Raw genomic sequence first — 25,093 nt, 5'->3', positions numbered from 1 at the left:
AAAATAGGGAAATTTAAAAATTTCATTAAAATAAAAGCGGTTTATTTACATGGATTGACCAAAACAACCAAAATCGAACAGAGCATTCATAACTGACACTTTACTTACATGCCAACATACTATACACGACAAAATACATACTTTATCAGTTACTTCTGATATGATCCGCTAGCAATGCTGCTGTTGTTGCCACCCTATTTCCGCTCTTCCTGATTCTTGGTACCTATGTGTAAATCACTTACACGCTAAGTCACAGACTTAGTGAGACATGATATAAATGTATGTATTCACATGTATAACCATGAATTTATGAACATGCATTCTTACCATTAATCAGGACATTTCAATGTTCATGTATCGATTACACGATAACATATATGATGATAACATGTACATATAACACATACATTCTCATATCAATTTCACTTTAATTTATCTTTGAATTGCCCATGTACATTATCGAGAACAAATGTATGTGAGTACATAGAGGTTGTGCACTATGCTGTCACCACAGCTCGTATAATTCCCTCAAGGGGCACTGAATATTTGTCCCGAAGGACCACTATGTCCCGAAGGACCACTAATTGTTCCGAAGAACCACTATGTCCTGAAGGACCACTATGTCCTGAAGGACCACTGATAATCCCTCGACTCTTGGCATGCCAATTATACCTATAGCTCTCGTATCATATAACATGGGATTAAATATGAATACATTTTTTTTCATTTCATATCTCTTTCATCAATTTTCATATAAGCACATATAATCATTTCCATTAATCCACATACTTGAATTGTTTCTCTTGTAATAGCATTGGTTCACATAATATCATATTGAAGCATAATGAATTATGCATGAAATCACTATAGAAATAATATATGTATGCTTGTACATGAATATGAAATCATGAATTCAACTATCAGAGATAGACTTATCACAAGTCTTATCTCTATACACTTTAACTTTAAAATGCACTCACCTTGGCCTTTCTTGTTTCGACTTGATCCTAATCCTTTGTTTGTTCCGGAACGAAATTATGTTCTATATCTACATAGTAATACATTGATACTAATCAGTATCTTAATTAGTATATTCTAAACTATCACTCCTTACGCTAAAAAGAAAGCTATTTCCAACTTTTAATGATGGTATGCATCGATGCACTACACCATGTATCGATGCATCCCTTGACAGGTGCATCGATGCACTACCTATGCATCGGTGCATAAATCCCATTCGATGTTTGTATTTTAAACGGGTGTGCATCGACGCACTCCTTATGCATCGATGCATTAATGACATTCGATGTTCCTTATTTAAGATTGCATCGGTACACTTGAATGTGCATCGATGCACACAACCCAGAAATTGCATTTTAAGCCCGAAAATCATCAATTCTTTACTCAATTCCTCTATTTCAAACCCATATTATGTCATTAAACCCAACCATCATTACTTAAACCAACTTATATCCATGAAAATCATCTTTAACCTCAAAATCATATCCTTCATATATAATTCAAGAATCATACCAAAATTTCAATATGTTCTAAATACACTTCTAACACTTTATATTCCTTGATTAAGTCGATGACAAGTCAAATTCAACCTCAAATTTCAAATATAAACTCTATTTCAAAATTCCCTTCAAGAACTCATAATCTTTAATTCTTCCTACACCCTTCATCTTGTTGTTTTACAACAACCTAAGCTTTTCTTAAGCTTAATTAGCATCTAAGGAGAAAAACCAAACTTAAATTTCAACTAACAAACAACTTATAAGAAATCTCACCTTTGTTATGAGTTTTCACGTTGGGAGGAAAGAAGAGAATAAGAGAGTTCTGGAAGCTTATATTTTTCTTCCTTCTTTCACGTGTAGCTAAAATAAATATATCTATTCTTTAATTATTTCCCCTATAAATAACCATTTTACCCTTCCATTCCTTCTTTCTTGCAATTAACCCTATACCAATTACAATACTATTCAATTATTATGCTTTAGTCACCAAAGTCTAAAGTTTTACAATTTAGTCACTAACCCGGTATTGAGGCTGTTACAAATCTCCCCCTTAAGAAAATTCGTCCTCGACTTTTCATTATGCGAAGAGATGGGGTACTGAATCCTCATGTCCTCTTCACGTTCCCATGTTGCTTCCTCTATCTTGTGATCTGCCATAATACTTTAACTAATGGAATGATCTTGTTTCTTAGTTGCCTAACCTCATAAGCTAAGATTTTAACATGTTCCTCTTCATAAGTCAAATCCGGTTGGACCTCAACCTCTTCTGAAGTCACGATGTGGGAAGTATCAGATCGATACTTCCGAAGCATTGAGATATGAAAGACATTGTGAATTTTCTCCATTTCATGTGGCAACGTCGGTTGATATGCTATTGGTCCAACTCTCTTTACGATCTCATAAGGGCCAATGAACCGAGGACTCAACTTTCCTCTTCGACCAAACCTCAAAACCTTCTTCCAAGGAGACACTTTGAGAAACACTTTATCTCCAATTTGATATTCGATCTCTTTTCTTTTTAGATCCGCGTATGATTTCTGTCTATCAGTTGTTGCTTTGAGATTACTTTGAATTACTTTAACCTTTTCTTCCACTTCTTTGATCAACTCTGGACCAATAAATTCTTTATCTTTAAGTTTGAACCAATTCAGAGGAGTACGATATCTTCTTCCATAAAGAGCTTCATAAGGAGCCATTTTGATGCTTGATTGATAACTATTGTTGTACACAAATTCAACAAATGGCAAGTACCTTTCCCATGATCATTTGAACTCGATAACACAAGCTCTCAACATATCCTCCAAAATTTGAATTGTTCTCTCAGATTGCCCATCGGTTTGTGGATGAAATGCTGTACTAAAGTTTAACCAAGTTCCCAACACTCTATGCAATGATTTCCAAAATCGTGAAGTAAATTTAGGATCTCGATCTGAAACAATAGAAACAGGTACACCATGTAGACGTATAATCTCCTTGATATATAACTCGACATACTTATCCATGGAAAAGTCGTACTGGAATAAAATGAGCTGACTTAGTTAATATGTCTACAATAACCCATATCGAATCTCTTTTATTCGGAGTCAAAGGCAACCCCGTTACCAAATCCATTGTTACATTCTCCCATTTCCACTGAGGAATAGGCAAAGGTTGCAACAATCCTGACGGAACTTGATGTTCAGCTTTAACTTGCTGACACATCAAACATTTAGATACAAATCCCGTAATGTCTCTCTTCGTTCCAGGCCACCAATATTGACTCTTGAGATCCATATACATTTTGTTTCCTCCCAGAAGAATAGTCAATGGACTGCAACGAGCTTCCGTTAACAAGTCTTTCTTTAATTCATTATCATCTGGAATTACTAACCTCCCTTGATAATATAAGTTCCCATCATCTTTCATTACATAATCTGTGGCCTGTCCATTCCTTATCTGCTATAACTTCTTTAAACACTTTTCATCTCCAGCTATCATCTTTCTTTAATTCATTATCGTCTAATATAAGTTCCCTCTGACTATAGGAATTTCTTCTATCCATTTCTCTTTTCAAATCCAACACACTTGCAATAAACCCTTGACATCCATGTAGCAATAAATTCTTTGCCGATATCACTGCTATTACTTTAGCCAATGGGTTCCATCCTTCACTAAATACAATAACCTCTATACCTTCTGAACTTCTCAACGTTACTCTTTTCAGTCTAGAGTCAACATTATCATAGTAATGATATAAACAATCCATTCCCAGTATCAATTCGAATTCGTTAAAAGGTAATTTCATCAGATTAGCAGGGAATTCAATTCCCTGAATCCGTATGGGACACCCGCGACACACCATATTGACTCGACCACTGCATCCTAACGGATTAGCCACTATTACCTTAATGCTAGTATATTCTAACAGAATATTCAATCCTTTCACCAACTTACTACAAATGTAAGAATATGTGAACCCCATATTAATCAATACAAACACATTCTTGTCATACAACTGAAAAATACCTGCGATAATCTCTGGATCATCTCTATCCTCGCTAGTCCTGAGATTATACACACGAGCTGTAGAATGTATTTCTTGCGGAGCTGACGACTCTGATTGATTTCTTCCTCTACCTCTACCTCTACCTTTCTGTGTAGTCGAGGCAGACCTCTCTGGTTTAGCAGATTCACCCGCTAACATGGGACAATCGCGAACAAAATGTCCAGTGTCCCCACATTTAAAACAGGCTCAAGAAATCATCCTAGATATCCCGAATGGTTCCTTCCACAATGTGGACATTGTCTAACTTGGCTCGGGTTAGATCTCCCAACTCCAGATCTTACTGATTATGTATGTCGACCCCTCATCTGATTTGATCCCCTTGCAGAGGATGCAACTGAGTCTGATCTCGCTTGGGGTCAAGGACCAGCATCTCTGCCCCTTTTTGATGGTGCCGAACTTGATGATGCACCTGTTCTTTTTTATGTCTAAGCCCGCGAATCTCCGAACCTTTCATTCTGAGCTCTTTCTAGAGCTTTTGCATGGTTTACCACTTCTTGAAATCAGGATAGATTTAACACAATTAATATTTCCTTCAGTCTTGGACGTAAACCTTCTACGAACCAATCACAAACATCCTTTTCTGTACGAATTAACTCAGCCGCGAAGTGGCTCAACTTGTTGAATTCACATTCGTACTCATACACTGTACGATTTCATTGCTTCAAGTTCATGAACTCTTGTTTCATTTTTCGGATGAATTGATCTCAAATGTTTTTATGTTTGAACTCTTCTAAGAACAAAGACCAAGTTACTTGATCACCAGGCATTCTCAATGTAACATTGGTCCACCAAATCCTTGCTTGCCGTCGGAGCAAGGAGACTATTCCATCCAACTTTTTTGGATCGAAACAATGAAGTCCCTCTAGTATGATTTTTACATCATTAAGCCAAATGTCCGCAGCAACAGGACCTTCTTCGGCTTCACCTTTGAACTCTGGTGCTCCTAAACCCTTCAACTCCTATGCAACATTCATTCTTGGAGTTGAAGTAACAGAAGGTTGAAAACGCACCAATACCGCATCCAGTGTTATGAAGAACACATCTTGATCATTTACAGGCACTCCAGAGGGTGCATGATCTTCACTCTGCCTGGCCAGGGCAGGTGAATTACTGCTTTCAGCGGGCCTATCATCTCCCGCTTCACTTTTAGAGCTACCATGTCCGGACATCTATAAAAACATACTTATATCATTCAATCAGCAAAACAACATACTTACTATTATATCAGATCAGAAGTTTTCACTATTTTGTTGGCATGTATACTTTATAGGACACTCTAGACTTCGTTTTATGCTGAGAATCGACTAAACCGTAGCTCTGATACCATTAAATGTAACACCCCTAACCCGTATCTGACCCGAATACGAGCCTGAGGTGTCACATTGATTTTTCAAACTTTGACACTTAAAGAAAACAGGGAAATTTAAAAATTTCATTAAAATAAAAGCGGTTTATTTACATGTATTGACCAAAACAACCAAAATCGATAAGAGCATTCATAACTGACACTTTACTTACATGCCAACATACTATACACGACAAAATACATACTTTATCAGTTACTTATGATCTGATCCGCTAGCAATACTGCTATTCTTGCCACCTTATTTATGCTCTTCCTGATTCTTGGTACTTATGTGTAATTCACTTACACGCTAAGTCACAGACTTAGTGAGAAATGATATAAATGTATGTATTCACATGTATAACCATGAATTTATGAACATGCATTCTTACCATTAATCAGGACATTTCATTGTTCATGTATGGATTACACGATAACATATATGATGATAACATGTACATATAACACATACATTCTCATACAAATTTCACTTTAATTTATCTTTGAATTGCCCATGTACATTATTGAGAACAAAGGTATGTGAGTACATAGTGGTTGTGCACTATTATGTCACCACAGCTCGTATAATTCCCTCAAGGGGCACTGAATATTTGTCCCAAATGACCACTATGTCCCGAAGGACCACTAATTGTTCCGAAGAACTACTATATCCCGAAGGACCACTGATAATCCCTCGACTCTTGGCATGCCAATTATACCTATAGCTCTCGTATCATATAACATGGGATTAAATATAAATACATTTTTTTTCATTTCATATCTCTTTCATCAATTTTCATATAAGCACATATAATCATTTCCATTAATCCACATACCTGAATTGTTTCTCTTGTAATGGCATTGGTTCACATAATATCATATTGAAGCATAATGAATTATGCATGAAATCACTATAGAAATAATATAAGTATGAATGTACATGAATATGAAATCATGAATTCAACTATCAGAGATAGACTTATCACAAGTCTTATCTCTATACACTTTAACTTTAAAATGCACTCACCTTGGCCTTGCTTGTTTCGACTTGATCCTAATCATTTGTTTGTTTCGGAACGAAATTATGTTCTATATCTACATAGTAATACATTGATACTAATCAGTATATTAATTAGTATATTCTAAACTATCACTCCTTAGGCTAAAACGAAAGCTATTTTAAACTTTTAATGATGGTATGCATCGATGCACTACAACATGTATCGATGCATCCCTTGACAGGTGCATCGATGCACTACCTATGCATCGGTGCATAAATCCCATTCGATGTTTGTATTTTAAACGGGTGCATCGATGCACTCCTTATGCATCGATGCATTAATGACATTCGATGTTCCTTATTTAAGATTGCATCGGTACACTTGAATGTGCATCGATGCACACAACCCAGAAATTGCATTTTAAGCTTGAAAATCATCAATTCTTTACTCAATCCCTCTATTTTAAACCCATATTATGTCATTAAACCCAACCATCATTACTTAAACCAACTTATATCCATAAAAATCATCTTTAACCTCAAAATCATATCCTTCATATATAATTCAAGAATCATACCCAAATTTCAATATGCTCTAAATACACTTCTAACACTTCATATTCCTTGATTAAATTGATGACAAGTCAAATTCAACCTCAAATTTCAAATGTAAACTCTATTTCAAATGTAAACTCTATTTCAAAATTCCCTTCAAGAACTCATAATCTTTAATTCTTCCTTCACCCTTCATCTTGTTGTTTTACAACAACCTAAGCTTTCCTTAAGCTTAATTAGCATCTAAGGAGCAAAACCAAACTTAAATTTCAACTAACAAACAACTTATAAGAAATCTCACCTTTGCTATGAGTTTTCACGTTTGGAGGAAAGAAGAGAATAAGAGAATTCTGGAAGCTTATGTTTTTCTTCCTTCTTCCACGTGTAGCTAAACTAAATATATATATTCTTTAATTATTTCCCCTACTAATGACCATTTTACCTTTCTATTCCTTCTTCCTTGCAATTAACCCTATACCAATTACAATACTATTCAATTATTATGCTTTAGTCACCAAATTCTAAAGTTTTACAATTTAGTCACTAACACGGTATTGAGGCTGTTACAAATCTCCCCCTTCAGAAAATTCGTCCTCGAATTTTCATTATGCGAAGAGATGGGGGTACTGAATCCTCATGTCCTCTTCACGTTCCCATGTTGCTTCCTCTATCTTGTGATTCTGCCATAATACTTCAACTAATGGAATGATCTTGTTTCTTAGTTGCCTAACCTCATAAGCTATGATTTTAACCGGTTCCTCTTCATAAGTCAAATCCGATTGGACCTCAACCTCTTCTAAAGTCACGATGTGGGACGAATCAAATCGATACTTCTGAAGCATTGAGACATGAAGGACATTTTGAATTTTCTCCATTTCAAGTGGCAACGTCAGTTGATATGCTACTGGTCCAACTCTCTTTACGATCTCATAAGGGCCAATGAATCGAGGACTCAACTTTCCTCTTCGACCAAACCTCAAAACCTTCTTCCAAAGAGACACTTTGAGAAACACTTTATCTCCAATTTGATATTCGATCTCTTTTCTCTTTAGATCCGCGTATGATTTCTGTCTATCAGCTGCTGCTTTGAGATTACTTTGAATTACTTTAACCTTTTCTTCCACTTCTTTGATCAACTCCGGACTAATAATTTCTTTGTCTTTAAGTTCGAACCAATTCAGAGGCGTACGACATCTTCTTCCATAAAGAGCTTCATAAGGAGCCATTTTGATGCTTGATTGATAACTATTGTTGTACGCAAATTCAGCAAATGGCAAGTACCTTTCCCATGATCCTTTGAACTCGATAACACAAGCTCTCAACATATCCTCCAAAATTTGAATTATTCTCTCAAATTGCCCATCGGTTTGTGGATGAAACGCTGTACTAAAGTTTAACCAAGTTCCCAATGCTCTATGCAATGATTTCCAAAATCGTGAAGTAAATTTAGGATCTCTATCTGAAACAATAGAAACAGGTACACCATGTAGACGTATAATCTCCTTGATATATAACTAGGCATACTTATCCATGGAAAAGTCAACTCGTACTGGAATAAAATGAGCTGACTTAGTCAATATGTCTACAATAACCCATATTGAATCTCTTTTATTCGGAGTCAAAGGCAACCCTGTTACCAAATCCATTGTTACATTCTCTCATTTCCACTGAGGAATATACATAGGTTGCAACAGTCCTGACGGAACTTGATGTTCAGCTTTAACTTACTGACACGTCAAACATTTGGATACAAATCCCGTAATGTCTATCTTCATTCCAGGCCACCAATATCGACTCTTGAGATCCATATACATTTTGTTTCCTCCCAGATGCATAGTCAATGGACTGCAATGAGCTTCCGTTAACAAGTCTTTCTTTAATTCATTATCATCTGGAATTACTAACCTCCCTTGATAATATAAGTTCCCATCATCTTTCATTACATAATCTGTGGCCTCTCCATTCCTTATCTGCTGTAACTTCTTTAAACACTTTTCATTTCCAGCTTGTAATTCTTTAATTCGGTCTAGCCATGATGGCTTGAGAGTCAATTCCACACATATGGCGCCTTCTTCTTTTAATGATAGTCTGGCATCCAAAGCTCTTAAGGCTGCAAACTTTTTTTGACTTAAGGTATCCGCTACCACATTCGCTTTCCCCGGATGAAAATCGATCACTACATCATAATCTTTTAAGAATTCCACCCATCTTCTCTGTCTTAAATTCAATTCTTTCTGAGTCATCAAATACTTTAAACTCTTATTGTTCGTATACAAATAGCATCATTCGCCATATAAGTAATGACACCAGATCTTAAGAGTGAACACTACTACAGCCATTTCTAGATCGTGCGTTGGATAATTCTTCTCGTGCGGTTTTAGTGCCTCGATGCATACGCTACCACTTTGCCTTCTTGCATTAGTACGCATCCCAATCCGTAATGAGACGCATCACTGTACACTACAAAGTTCTTATCAGACTCGGGTTGAATCAACACTGGAGCTTCTGTTAAAACCTTTTTCAGCCTTTCCAAACTTTCTTGACACTTCAGAGTCCATACAAATTTTACCTCTTTCCTCAATAATTTAGTTAGGGGTAGTGCTATTATCGAAAAGTTTTTAATAAACCTTCGGTAATAACCAGCTAACCCTAGAAAACTCCAGAGTTCTGACATATTCTTTGGAATTTCCCACTCTAAAATAGCTTTGATCTTTCAAGGATCCACTCGAATTCCTTCAGTAGAAATCACATGTCCAAGGAATATCACTTCCATCAACCAAAATTCACATTTCGAGAGCTTGGCATAAAGCTTCTTTTCTCTCAAAATCTGTAGAACTGTCTTCAAATGGGAACTATGCTCTTCTTCCGACTTCGAATACACTAATATATCGTCAATGAATACCAAAACAAACCAATCCAAATAAGGTTAAAATATTCGGTTCATAAGATCCATGAAAGCAACCGGGGGATTCGTAACTCCAAACGGCATCACAATAAAATCATGATGACCATACCTCGTTTTGAATGCCTTCTTTGGAATATCATTATCTTGAATCTTCAATTGATGATAACCAAAATGTAAATCAATATTCGAAAACACTGAATCTCCCTTTAACTGATCAAATAAATCGTCAATTCAGGGGAGTGGATACTTGTTCTTGATGGTCACTTTATTGAGTTGCCTATAATCAATACAGAGATGCATGGATCCATCTTTCTTTTTGACGAACAAAACTGGAGCTCCCCATGGTGAAACACTCGGTCTAATAAACCCTTTGTCCAATAATTCTTGTAATTAGATCTTTAATTCTTGTAACACTTTTGGGGCCATTCTATATGGTGACATGACAATAGGTACAGTTCCCGGTAATACTTCAATATGAAATTCTACCCCTTTGTCGGGTGGCAAACACGGTAACTCTGCAGGAAAAATGTTAGAAAACTCTCTGACTATAGGAATTTCTTCTATCCCTTTCTCTTTTCACGTCCAACACACTTGCAATAAACCCTTGACATCCATGTAGCAATAACTTCTTTGCCGATATCACTACTATTACTTTAGCCAATGGGTTCCATCCTTCACTAAATACAATAACCTCTATACCTTCTGAACTTCTCAACGTTACTCTTTTCAGTCTACATTCAACTTTATCATATTAATGATATAACCAATCCATTCCCACTATTAATTCGAATTCGTCAAAAGGTAATTTCTTCAGATTAACAGGGAATTCAATTCCCTGAATCAGTATGGGACATCCAAAACACACCATATTGACTTGAGCACTGCGTCTTAACGGATTAGTCACTATTACCTCATTGCTAGTAGATTCTAACGAAATATTCAATCCTTTCACCAACTTACTACAAATGTAAGAATATATGGACCCCGTATCAATCAATACAAACACATTCTTGTCATACAACTGAAAAATACCTACTATGATCTCTGAGTCATCTCTATCCTCGCTAGTCCTGAGATTATACACACGAGCTGTAGAATGTATTTCTTCCGGAGTTGACGACTCTGATTGATTTCTTCCTCTACCTCTACCTCTACCTTTCTGTGTAGCCGAAGCAGACCTCTTTGGCTAAGCAAATTCACCCGCTAACATGGGATAATCCAGAACAAAATGTCCAGTGTCCCCACATTTAAAACAGGCTCAAGAAATCATCCTGCATATCCCCGAATGGTTCCTTCCATAATGTGGACATTGTCTGACTTGGCTCGGGTTAGATCTCTCAGCTCCAGATCCTACTGATTGTGTCTGTCGACCCCTCATCTGATTTGATCCCCTTGCAGAGGATGTAACTGAGTCTGATCTCGCTTGTGGTCAAGGACCAGCATCTCTGCCCCTTTTTGACGGTGTCAAACTCGATGATGCACATGTTCTTTTTGATGTCAGAGCCCGTCAATCTCCGAACCTTTCATTCTGAGCTCTTTCAAGAACTTTTGCATGGTTCACCACTTCTTGAAATGAGGATAGATTTAACACAATTAGCATTTCCTTTAGTCTTGGACGTAAACCTTCTACGAACCAATCACAAACATCATTTTCTGTAGGAATTAAATCAACAGCGAAGTGGCTCAACTTGTTAAATTCACATTCGTACTCATACACTGTATGATTCCATTGCTTCAAGTTCATGAACTCTTACTTCATTTGTCGGATGAATTGATCTCAAATGTTTTTATGTTTGAACTCTTCTAAGAACAAAGACCAAGTTACTTAATCACCAGGCATTCTCAATGTAACATTGGTCCACCAAATCCTTGCTTTCGTCGGAGCAAGGAGACTATTCCATCCAACTTTTCTGGATCGAAACAATGAAGTCCCTCTAGCATGATTTTTACATCATTAAGCCAAAAGGTCCGCAGCAATAGGACCTTCTTCGGCTTCACCTCTAAACTCTGGTGCTCCTAAACCCTTCAACTCCTTTGCAACATTCATTCTTGGAGTTAAAGTAACAGAAGGTTGAAAACGCGCCAATACCGCGTCCAGTGTTCTGAAGAACACATCTTGATCATTTACAGGAACTCCAGAGGGTGCCTAATCTTCACTCTGCCTGGCCAGTGCAGGTGAATTACTGTTTTCAGCGGGCCTATCATCTCCCGCTTCACTTTTAGAGCTACCATGTCCAGACATCTATAAAAACATACCCATATCATTCTATCAACAAAACAACATACTTACTATTATATCAGATCAGAAGTTTTCACTATTTTGTTGGCATGTATACTTTATAGGACACTCTAGACTTTGGTTTATGTTGATAATCGACTAAACTGTAACTCTGATACCATTAAATGTAACACCCCTAACCCGTATCCAACCCGAATATGAGTTTGAGGTGTCACATTGACTTTTCAAACTTTGACACTTAAAGAAAACAAGGAAATTTAAAACTTTCATTAAAATAAAAGTGGTTTATTTACATGGATTGACCAAAACAACCAAAATCGATCAGAGCATTCATAACTGACACTTTACTTACATGCCAACGTACTATACACGACAAAATACATACTTTATCAGTTACTTCTGATCTGATTCGCTAGCAATGTTGTTGTTCTTGCCACCCTATTTTCGCTCTTCCTGATTCTTGGTACCTACGTGTAAATCACTTACACGCTAAGTCACAGACTTAGTGAGGCATGATATAAATGTATGTATTCACATGTATAACCATGAATTTATGAACATGCATTCTTACCATTAATCATGACATTTCAATGTTCATGTATCGATTACACGATAACATATATGATGATAACATGTACATATAACACATACATTCTCATACCAATTTCACTTTAATTTATCTTTGAATTGCCCATGTACATTTTTGAGAACAAAGGTATGTGAGTACATAGAGGTTGTGCACTATGCTGTCACCACAACTCGTATAATTCCCTCAAGGGGCACTGAATATTTATCCCAAAGGACCATTATGTCCCGAAGGACCACTGATAATCCCTCGACTCTTTGCATGTCAATTATACCTATAGCTCTCGTATCATATAACATGGGCTTAAATATGAATATATTTTTTTTTCATTTCATATCTCTTTCATAACTTTTCATATAAACACATATAATTATTTCCATTAATCCACATACCTAAATTGTTTCTCTTGTAATAACATTGATTCACATAATATCATATTGAAGCATAACGAATTATGCATGAAATCACTATAGAAATAATATATGTATGCATGTACATGAATATGAAATCATGAATTCAACTATCAGAGATAGACTTATCACAAGTCTTATCTCTATACACTTTAACTTTAAAATGCACTCACCTTGTCCTTGCTTGTTTCGACTTGATCCTAATCCTTTGTTTGTTCCGGAACGAAATTAAGTTCTATATCTACATAGTAATACATTGATACTAATCAATATATTAATTAGTATATTCTAAACTATCACTCCTTAGGCTAAAAAGAAAGCTATTTCCAACTTTTAATGATGGTATGAATCGATGCATGACACCATGTATCAATGCATCCCTTGATAGGTGCATCGATGCACTACCTATGCATCGGTATATAAATCCCATTCGATGTTTGTATTTTAAACGGGTGCATCGATGCACTCCTTATGCATCGATGCATTAATGACATTCGATGTTCCTTATTTACGAGTGCATCGGTACACATTGAATGTGCATCGATGCACACAACCTAGAAATTGCATTTTAAGCCTGAAAATCATCAATTCTTCACTCAATTCCTCTATTTTAAACCCATATTATGTCATTAAACCCAACCATCATTACTTAAACCAACTTATATCCATGTAAATCATCTTTAACCTCAAAATCATATCCTTCATATATAATTCAAGAATCATACCCAAATTTGAATATGTTCTGAATACACTTCTAACACTTTATATTCCTTGATGAAGTCGATGACAAGTCAAATTCAACCTCAAATTTCAAATTTGAACTCTACTTCAAAATTCCCTTCAAGAACTCATAATATTTAATTCTTCCTACACCCTTCATCTTGTTGTTTTACAACAACCTAAGCTTTCCTTAAGCTTAATTAGCATCTAAGGAGAAAAACCAAACTTAAATTTCAACTAACAAACAACTTATAAGAAATCTCACCTTTGCTATGAGTTTTCACGTTAGGAGGAAAGAAGAGAATAAGAGAATTCTGGAAGCTTATGTTTTTCTTCTTTCTTCCACGTGTAGCTAAAATAAATATATCTATTCTTTAATTATTTCCCCTGTAAATGACCATTTTACCTTTCTATTCCTTTTTCCTTGTAATTTAACCCTATACCAATTACAATACTATTCAATTAATATGCTTTAGTCACCAAATTTTGAAGTTTTACAATTTAATCACTAACCCAGTATTGAGGTTGTTACAATGTTTATCTGCACCACTATTTCAAATTCTCTGGGATCTCATTATTGGCTCTTTTTATCTTATCGATATTTGACATGCTGTGATTAGTAGAATAATCCCGAGGATATAACACAGTTGCTCGATTTTTAGTGGCAGAGAAGCTTGTTGGGTAGCTTGGAATCCTGTTGGGTGAGATAAGTGGTTATGAACTAGCGTGTGCCTTCACACATTCAATTGTTTCATGGCTCAAGGAAATCTTCTCTTTACCTATTTCCTGGTTGAGCCCAACCAATTTTTCTACCATTTGGTCCATTATGTCGCTTTGATTTTGCAAGATATGATACACGGTGGCCTTTTGTGCCTGCTCCATTTTAACTTCCCATTCTGATTGCATCTTTTGCAAACTCTCTTCCAGCTCTTTCTTCAGTTGCTCGAATTTTGCATCCATTCTTAGTACTGTGTGAATGAAGTTGCACAGTTAGAGGTGATTCTTCAAAGTTTCCCACGATTTAATGCATGTAAAAATGTTTAAATGAATGTTATGCAGAATGAAAAGATGCAAATGCAAATACACAAATATTGATCCCAACGATGAATATCATATAATAATTTTCACCAGAGGTAAAATTCTCCACATTATAAGAAAGTCCACTTTACAGACATGGCTTCGCTTAGATGCCGAGTCTGAAGTGGATGACTACTTTATCTCGGATCTTCGCCCTTGAAAATGATGCCCCTCAAGTTCTCTATAACCTAACTCGGTTAATGTCCTGCAGTGCTGAAGTCGGTGCGTAGATCCTTGATGGTTAGCGATGGAATAATCATGGATGAGAATCTACAACTGGATTACTCCTCAGATCAGTGGATTACCATCAATCCCGAATGCTTCATGATCTTCGAGCGAGTCTCATTCTTGTATTCTGGACTTCATTTAGCCCTCAGTGCATGTCTGTGTATGTGATTGCTTGATTGAAAACTTTTACCTCTTATTGTGAAAATTTTATCTTGAATAACCCCTTGCGGATCAATATTTTCACATTATGTTATGACGATGCAATGCAATGCAAAAAATGATGAAAAATTAAAAACAAAAGAGAAAATGAGTTAGTAACACAAACAAAAGAAAGAGACGAGTTAGTACAAACAAGATAATCAATGGAGTTAAAAGATACTATTTACAGGTAAATATAACACCTACCCAATCATGATATCTACCCGAGCAAGCTTTTATTAGATAGCGATCCTACCCAAACATGCTTTCTACCCAAAATGATTATTTTCAAAGATTTGATCCTAATCGCATGGTATCTAGTTCGTAGGTTGTTATTCAACAAAAAAATAGATTATACGAACTTAAAACAAAATATAAGGGTTTAGAAATGCTCCTCCTTTGTGTACACTTATTTTGGGTACCTATTGATGGACATAGGTTTAATATGACTATACCTAGGGTGACCTTTCTACGGTTCACAACATACATGGTTTTGGCTTTAACAGGAAAAGGGTACTCAAATTGTCCTTGATGTCGGTGCCTCCTTGAGCTTCCAGACCCTCGATCCTCACCCATTACAGGTTTCAAACATAACGAGTTCAATTCAAGGGGATTCACTGCCTTATACCCATACGAGGAATAAATTCCTACGAAGGTATAAAGTATGTATCCCATGGGTTATTTGCTAATACTCATACGAAGAATAAATTCTTACGAGAGTAAAGTTGATAACTCTATAAAAAGACTTAATTTCCAGTCTTTTCACTTAAGTTATTGCTTGTCTAAACAAATTATGCACATCATTTTAGTTTCATTTAGTTGCATATAGGTTATGTTTGCTTCTGGTGGATAAGTTTTGCTTCGGCAAGATTTATTTGGTTTGACTGATGTTGCTGAGGAGAAAGGGTTGTTTGGATTATGTTTGTGAAACTTACAGAGGAAGAACATTTCAGTTGTGACAACGTAAATTTGCAAAGGCCAATGGAACAGATAAGAACGTGAAGAGCAGATTTATCTCGCCGAGGCAAGGTTTATCTGAAGAAGTTTGAAGCAGGTGTGATGAAACCGCCTATGACACATGCCAGCTAGATCACCTACTTAACGTGCAAGCAATCCTTAATTATTCTGACAGCCACCTTTCCTTTTTAAGTCTGGGCATTTAATAACGGTTATTTAAGGAAACTCCAAAAGCATGTAAAGCCCTAGGAGATCTTTCCTTATAAATAACCAGTCGTAGTCTCAAAAGAAAATAAAGAAAGGAAGAAGAGAGAAGAGCTTTATCCAAGGCGTGAGCAAGCAACTACAGTGCTTTCCCACCGTCAACAGACCAACCTCCTTGGTGTCCTCCATAACCAGACTTTAGCAGAGTGGTGATCAGGTCTCGAGAGAGACTGATCACCAAGGCAAGCACGGTGCATATCAGAATCGTCGTGATAGAGCCACTAGTTTTGGAAATCGTTCTTTCTTTGTTCTTAACTCTTTATTTATTTGGGGTTGTATTAAACGTTGAATCTTGGATAATCTTTGATAGCACCATGACTGTCTTACTTGGTGTTAAACTTTGTTTTTCCTGAACAATATTCTTATGTTTTATGAATGATAAATTATGTTTTTCTTATAACTGTTTTACTCATTGTTTAAATATTTTACCTTAAGCTGTAAGAGCATCGAGAGATCGCCTGGGGTTTTGGTAAAACATGTCTTGGAAATATAAGAGCATCGAGAGATAACTTTTTGTCTAGATAATGATTCTTAGATTCGAGAGAATTAAGATAAATCCACATGAGCAATGGAATGAATACGGGATGGTGAAGCTCTAACTTGTTACCTTAGAGATAAGGAGTGAGTTTCAATCGACTAAAAGGGATAGACGCTAGAGTAGGATAGACAACGCCTATAGTTTACGCTGAGAGGTATTGCAACAACAACAGTTTGACAAACCAAGGGTTGTAGTTAACGCTGAGGGGTATTGCCATAGCAACCATCTAAGAATACCTAGTAATCCTGTCGGGAAGGTTTAGCAAGACATAATAATTCATTCTAGACTTAAAAATAATTGTTGAGAATACAAAGGTTTAGCATAAGTGCTATGTGATATGTCTGAATATGTGAGGTTGTTTGCATTATATTTAAATCAACACTTGTCTTGTTTTATTTTATTTTAGTATTCTGCATACTCTTATTTTGCCTTGACCAACTTTTCTGTAATCATTAAATCACTTCTTTGTTTTATTAATATTAGTTCTTAAGATGACACTTAGTAGGAAATAGTTCGTGACACTAGTTCTAGTTGTGGTGAAAATATATTTCTAATCCAATCCTTGTGGAGACGATACTCACTTACCCTATATTACTTGAATCGAATGTGTATACTTGCACGTATTTGCTTCCTTTAACATATACATTTACAAGCAATCAAGTTTTTGGCACCGTTACTGGGGATTGGCAACTGACGAAATTTTTAGCCATAACAAGTTCTTTTTGTGTCACCTTATATTTATTTAGTCTAACGTAGTTTATTATTTTCTTTTGTAGGTTTTTTTCATGACCCTGAGATCTGCCAGTAAGCCTTTGGAACCATTCGACCCTGAAATTGAGCAATCACTCAGATAGAGGTTGCGTGCCCAAAGAACTAGAGAACAATTAAACCAAATTCAAATGTAAGACAACATGGGAGATTTAGGACTTGATGCAGCTATAAATCTTCAAGTTACAAGACCAAGAGCGATACGATATCATTTGAATCTGATTCTCGATGATCTCAATCCAGACATAGTGGCACCTGAAATACAAGCCACTCATTTCGAACTCAAACCGGTGATGTTTAACATGCTAAACTCTATTGAACAATTTGGCCAGTTCACCCAATGAGGATGTTAGACAACATGTTCGTGCTTTCCTTGAAGTATGCGACTCGTTTCAGCAACAATGAGTACATGAAGACGTGCTTAAATTAAAGCTTTTCCCTTACTCCCTACGCGATAGAGCAAGAGCCTGGCTCAGCATAGTTCCTTCCGACTCAGTGGAGTCATGGGCAGATTTATGCAAGAGTTTCCTACTCCGATACAATCTACCCAATATAAATACACAGCTTCGCAATGACATTGCGAGTTTTCGCCAATGAGATGATGAATCAATGTACGAACGTTGGGATAGGTACAAAAGTCTACTTCGCAAATGTGTTAACCATGGCTTTCACGATTGGATGTAAGTGTGATGTTTTACAACGGATTCAATGCACCAACTCGAATAATGCTAGATGCCTCAGCAAATGGCACCTTACTGGAAAAATCACCCGATGAAGCTTTTGACATCCTCGACAGGATAACAAATAATGATTATCAATTTCCAAATACAATATTGGGAATCGGTAGAAAAACATTTGGAGCATATGAATTAGAGGGTAAGGATTCGATAGCCGCTTAACTTTCTGCCATAACCAATATGTTTAAAAATTTGCAATGTCCTAATGAGGTAAGAGAAGTCAAGGTGACCAATAACGCATGCATATTTTTTCACGGCAACTATCATGAAAGTGAATGTCTGGAAAACCATGAGTCAACCAATTTTGTGGGCAACTACAATCGGAGCAACAATAACCCCTATTCAAACACGTACAAACCTAGTTGGAGAGAGCACCCAAATTTTTCATGGAGTAATCAAGGAAACAGAAACAATCAAGCAGCAAATTACAGGCCACAACAAAACAACTCAGACCATTAAGACTTTCAGAATCAGCATCATCAGCAGCCCTGGAAAAACAATAAAGGTATATCTTCTTCCTCTAATACTAATTCCAATACTAATCCTTGGAGTTATTATTGTAGGAATTTATGGCTTCGACGAAAGATTTCATGGCCTCCACAAAGACCTTGATGCACGAACATTCTGTAACAATTAAAATCAAGGAAACTTGTTACAAAGCCAAGCAACACTTTTGCAAAGCCATAGTTCATCTCTAAGAGCATTGGAGAATCAAGTGGGACAAATTGCCATGACATTACATTCTTACCCACAAAGAAATCTCCCTAGTGACACTGAAATCACTAGACATCATGGGAAGGAGCAATGCAATGTACTTACACTAATGAGTGGAAAACGAATCAACCAAGATGATAAGTTTGGGGGAGAACACCTGAACAGTCCTCGCCATGGCATAACACAACTAGAGGATCGAGCTGAAAATGTTGAAAGAGAGGAAGTGCCAGAAGAGAAGGAAAGAATTGAAGGTTCATAAAGGCATCACTCAAACAACAAGATATTCATGGTCAAGGCCAGAGATTCTTCAGCAACAACAGTAGAAAATGTGAGATCTTCACCACCATTCCCTCAACGATTGAAGAAGCATGATGATAACATCCAATTCAAGAAATTCATTGATGTTCTGGACCAATTGTGTATCAATGTACCATTGCTAGAAGCCATCGAGAAAATGCCTTCATATGCCAAGTTTCTTAAGTACATTGTTACAAAGAAACGAAAGGTAGAACATGTTGCCACGGCAACAGAAATCTGTTCGGTAGTAAGCAAACTCCCACTAAAATAAAAAAACCCTGACAACTTTATAATACCATGCTCAATTGGTAATGACTTCAAAGGAGGATCTCTTGTTGATTTGGGATTAAGTGTAAACTTGATACCAAAGTCCATATTTATGAAACTAGACGGGTATCACGCCTGTCCAACCTCAGTCATCTTACAGCTAGCCGATCGGTCATATGTGCGGCCAGAGGGCAGAATAGAGGACGTCATAGTAAAGGTTGATAAATTCGTATTTCTAGTTGATTTTCTTATCCTGGATTGTGAAGTCGATGAAAACACACCAATCATTCTGGGACGACCCTTCTTAGCCACTGGGAGAATCCTAATAGATTGTGAAAAGGGAGAGTTCACAATGCGAGTAGGAGAGCAAAGCGTCACCATCAATGTATTCAACTCTATGAAATATGTGGATGATTCAGAAGAGTGCCAATGCATTAGAGAAGTAGAGGAGAAGACAATCCTTGGGCGAGGTGGATCTCTAAGACTCGATGAATACAATGCTTTGTACCATGACCCTTCCACCGAGATGCACGAACATGACACATTTGGCCCAAGCGAATTATGCTCAGAAGATGATTCAGAGAATCATGGCTTTAACAATGGAATTTTGAACAATGAGAGCCTTGAAAACAATACCAGTGCACGATACAGAGGAAAGACAAAGGATCAATCGAATCTTCTTCATAATATATCAAGTATGAAATTCGAACCGTTAGATTATGATGAAGTTAGGTCTCAAGAGTCATCCTTGCAACATGCACCGAAACTGGAACTTAAAAATTTTCCATCACATTTGAAATATTCTTATCTAGGAGTTGATGAAACTCTACTAGTAATAATTTCTGCCAACCTAACCTCCGAACAGGAGAATAGTTTGTTGAATTGTCACAGCACAAAAAAGCTCTAGGATGGACAATGGCAGACTTGAAGGGAATCAGTCTGACCATATGCATGTATAAAATCAACCTCGAAAATAGCCATAGCACTTCGGTATAACCCCAAAGAAGGCTCAATCCAATCATTAAGAAGGTAGTCATGAAAGAAATTATAAAATGGTTGGACCCGATAGTTCATGGGTCAGCCTGGTGTAGTTTGTGCCAAAAAAGGGTGGTATGACCGTGATTAAAGGCGAACATGACGAACTCCTCACCACAAGAATAGTCACGGGCTAGCGCATATGCATGAATTACAGAAAGCTCAACAAAGCCACAAAGAAATACCATTTTCCCCTCCCTTTCATCGACCAAATGCTTGATAGGTTAGTGGGAAAAGCATTTTACTGCTTCCTCAATGGATACTCAGAGTATAACCAAATAGCCATAGAACCAGAGGATTAAGAGAAAACCACTTTCACATGCCCGTATGGTACCTATGCATTTAGACGAATGTCATTTTAACTGTGTAATGCTCTAGCTACATTCCAAATATGTATGATGACAATCTTTTCAGATATGGTGTAAAAATGTATGTAAATATTTATGGATGATTTCTCCGTCTCGGGTGATGATTTTGACCGATGTCTTTCCAATCTATCCAAGGTACTGAAACGATGTGAAGAAGCCAACCTAGTGCTGAATTGGCAGAAATGCCATTTTATGGTGACTGAAGGAATAGTGTTGGGTCACAAAATTTCATGTTGAGGCATTGATGTCGAAAAAGACAAGGTGGACGTAATTGCAAACCTTCCCCCACCCACCAATGTGCAAGGTGTACGCAGTTTCCTTCGACATGCATGATTCTACAGGCGGTTCATAAAAGATTTTTCTCAAATCTCTAAACCCTTATGTCTTTTTCTTCAACAAAATCATCCATTTGAATTTACTAATGATTGTTTGAATGCCTTCACAGATTTGAAGAAAAATCTTACGGTAGCACCAATCGTTATCCCACCAGATTGAAATGAACCTTTCGAGCTCATGTACGATGCAAGTGACTATGCAGTCGGGGCAGTGCTAGGGCAACGAAAAAGTAAAATCTTTCATGTTATATAGTATGTGAGCCGTACTCTTAATGATGCACAAGTAAACTATACCATCACTGAAAAAGAACTCTTAGTAGTAGTATTTGCATTCGATAAGTTTAGGCCATACTTAATAGGCACTAAGGTAATTATGCATACAAATCACTCTGCCATTAAATATCTGATTAATAAAAAAGATGCAAAGCCTAGACTAATTCGATAGATATTATTACTACAAGAGTTCAATTTGGAGATTAAGGATAGAAAAGGTATAGAGAATCAAGTGGCAGACCATTTGTCTAGGCTAGATAACAAACTTGATTTTCCTGACATAACAGAAATTAAAGAGGATTTCCCTGATGAGAAAATATTATTTGTCACGGCTGCGTCGTGGTATGCCAACATAGTTAACTTTCTTGTTAGTGGTATTGTTCCTCCTGATTTATCTAGCTAGGGTAGAAAGAAGTTTCGACATGATGTACGACATTACTACTGGGTTGAATCATTCCTATTCAAGCAATGCAGAGACCAAATAATCCGAAGATGCATTCCAGAAGAAGAACATAAAGATTTTCTACACCAATGCCACTCATCACCATATGGAGGGCATTTTGGTGGAATGAGAACAACAACGAAAATGCTTCAGTCTAGATTTTATTGGCCAACCTTGTTCAAGGATGCACATGAATTCTATAAGTCATGTGATATATTCCAACGAACAGGAAACATATCGAAACGACATGAGATACCATGGCAAAATATTCTGGAAATTGAACTCTTCGACGTATGGGGAATAGACTTCATGGGACATTTTCCCACATCTTTTGGAGATTTGTACATTCTCTTGGCAGTGAATTAAGTACCAAAGTGGGTTGAGGCCATTGTAACACCTAAAAATGATTCCAAGACGGTATTAAAATTTTTGCACAAAAATATATTCGCCCGATTTGGAACACAACGAGCTATCATTAGCGATGAAGGCATACATTTTGACAATAAACTGATTGCCAAGACACTGAAACGATATGGAGTACGACATATGATATCTATGGTATATCACCCTTAAACGAATGGACAAGCCGAAGTGTTTAACCGGGAAATTAAACAAATCCTTGAGAATGTAGTCAACCCAAGTCGAAAGGACTGTTCGCCAAAGCTAGATGAAACACTATGGGCCTATTGCACAACATTCAAGACACCATTGAGAATGTCACCGTTCAAACTGGTCTATGGAAAAGAATGTCATTTGCGTGTTGAACTTGAACATAGAGCCTACTAGGCTACCAAAAAGTTAAACATGGATGCTCAGCTTACTAGAGAAAGAAGACTCTTGGAACTGAACGAAATGGATGAATTTAGAGCACACGCTTACAAGAATGCCCGCCTATACAAGGAGAAAACAAACGATGGCATGACAGAAAAATTTTGCCAAGGCAATTTTATTCTGGACAACAAGTACTGCTCTATAATTCACGTCTTAATTTATTCCTAGGCAAGCTAAAATCACGAAGGTCAGGATCGTTCATCGTACATTAAGTCCATGATAGTGGAGCAATTGAAATACAGAACCAAAATGACGGCTCCATATTCAAGGTGAACGGGCAGAGCCTCAAGGAGTAAAAAGGAGCTCCAGTCATGTGCAACAAACCGGCATCGTTGGCACATGATGCCCAAGAGTTTGCTTTATTTACTTGAATAAAATTCATTGCCTAGGCAACGAATATTTGAATTATGTACATAAATAAATCAAGTTATTTTCTAATTTTATTATTCATTTAATTTTATTTCTTTTTTTTATTGTAGGAGTGCACATCACACGTGGCAACATGGGGAGTTGGAGCATACATGAAAAGAAAAATAAACCCTAAGGTGTATGGTTTTGGCGACATAATAAAGAGGGAAAGAGATCTTTTAACCCACTTTATGTCCAATCATATATTTCTCATTGAATACAAAAATCTTTTACCTTCGTGTAAGGACAAATCTACCCTGAAACCACCCATAACCTTAAAAAAAATGTCCAACTTCATCTTCTTCATCGTGCCTCACTATCTCTCTACCAAACAAGAAAAATTTTCTCTCTCAATGAAATCCTCCCCATCGCCACCACTGATTTCACCATACCAACCAAGTACAATGGTACAATCAAGGAAAGCCCCAACCTCAACACAGAGTTTCGAACATTTTTAAATAGCCGAAGTAGAAGCACGCTACAAAATCCTTCAGAAATGACAAGTATGTTTGGAAGATGGATTCGTCTTCCTAACAGAGGATGAGGAACCGTTTGGACCAGAAGTGATGGACGTGATACGGAAACACAACTGAGAGAAGTTTGCTCACCATCCCAAAGTCGTAGCACCGGTAATGGTAAGGGAGTTCTATGCCCATCTCGAAGACCCGTCCAACCACACAGTGTACATCAGAGGGAATCTCATTCGATCTTCCCCTTCAGCACTCAATAGATACTTTAAGTTGGGGAAAGTGGAGGAGCAACACAAGTTATTCGTGGCTAAGGCAGATCAAGAAACATACAATGGAGTGCAGGAAGATTTATGATTCGGGTGGGCCAAGTTCGAAGGGAATACCCCAACGAGGAAAAGAGTAGATCACCGAGCCCTAAAACCGAACGTGAAGTTGTGAAACCATTTTCTAAAAGGTAAAATGATGCCAACATCTCACAACACCATTGTCCTCGTGAAAAGATTGATGCTCTTGCACTCGATCATATATGGAAGAAAGATCGACGTTGGAGAACTCATCTTCGAGCAAATCCATGAATGTGCCAAAAGGAACCGAGGTAACCTACTATTTTCCAACCTGATAACTGTACTATGCATGAAGAAGAAGGTTCCTGAGGAGCCCTTCGAGGATTTCATTAAATCCAAGGAGGGTATCACTATGAAGAAGGTACCCGAGTTGATGAGTTTCGATGAAGACGCCCCATATAAAGGTTTGGAGCGGGGAGCAAAATTGGTTGTCGTGGCTAGAATGGCCGCTATGGTCACGCACGCTCGAGAAATGTGTGAAAAGATCGGACGCCTGGATGATCACATGGAAATTTACTTCGAGTATGTCAAGGCTAGGGACATGCAACTAAACGTCTTCTTCAAGGAGTTACTCCTGAACACTAACACCAGACTATCGACCTTCCCCAATATCATCCTCAAATACAATACGGGCGGCAGCACATACCATGCCTCAACATCTCATGTCCCTCCAGCAGTTCCCGCAGGAGTGCCCACTGATGTGCCACCACTGGCAAC

The 25,093-nt window shown here is 37.1% G+C and overlaps 1 pseudogene; it reads right to left on the bottom strand.

Moving 5' to 3' along the window:
- LOC120200489 overlaps nt 1–25,093 on the bottom strand; it is a 71,783-nt pseudogene that overhangs the window by 7,412 nt on the left and 39,278 nt on the right.

The sequence above is a fragment of the Hibiscus syriacus genome, unplaced genomic scaffold, assembly GCF_006381635.1.
Source record: "Hibiscus syriacus cultivar Baekdansim isolate YM2019G1 unplaced genomic scaffold, ASM638163v2 tig00005974_pilon, whole genome shotgun sequence".
In the NCBI taxonomy this organism is placed as follows: Eukaryota; Viridiplantae; Streptophyta; class Magnoliopsida; order Malvales; family Malvaceae; genus Hibiscus; species Hibiscus syriacus.
Note: the sequence above shows the minus strand (reverse complement) of the source record. Positions and strands in the feature narration are given on the sequence as shown.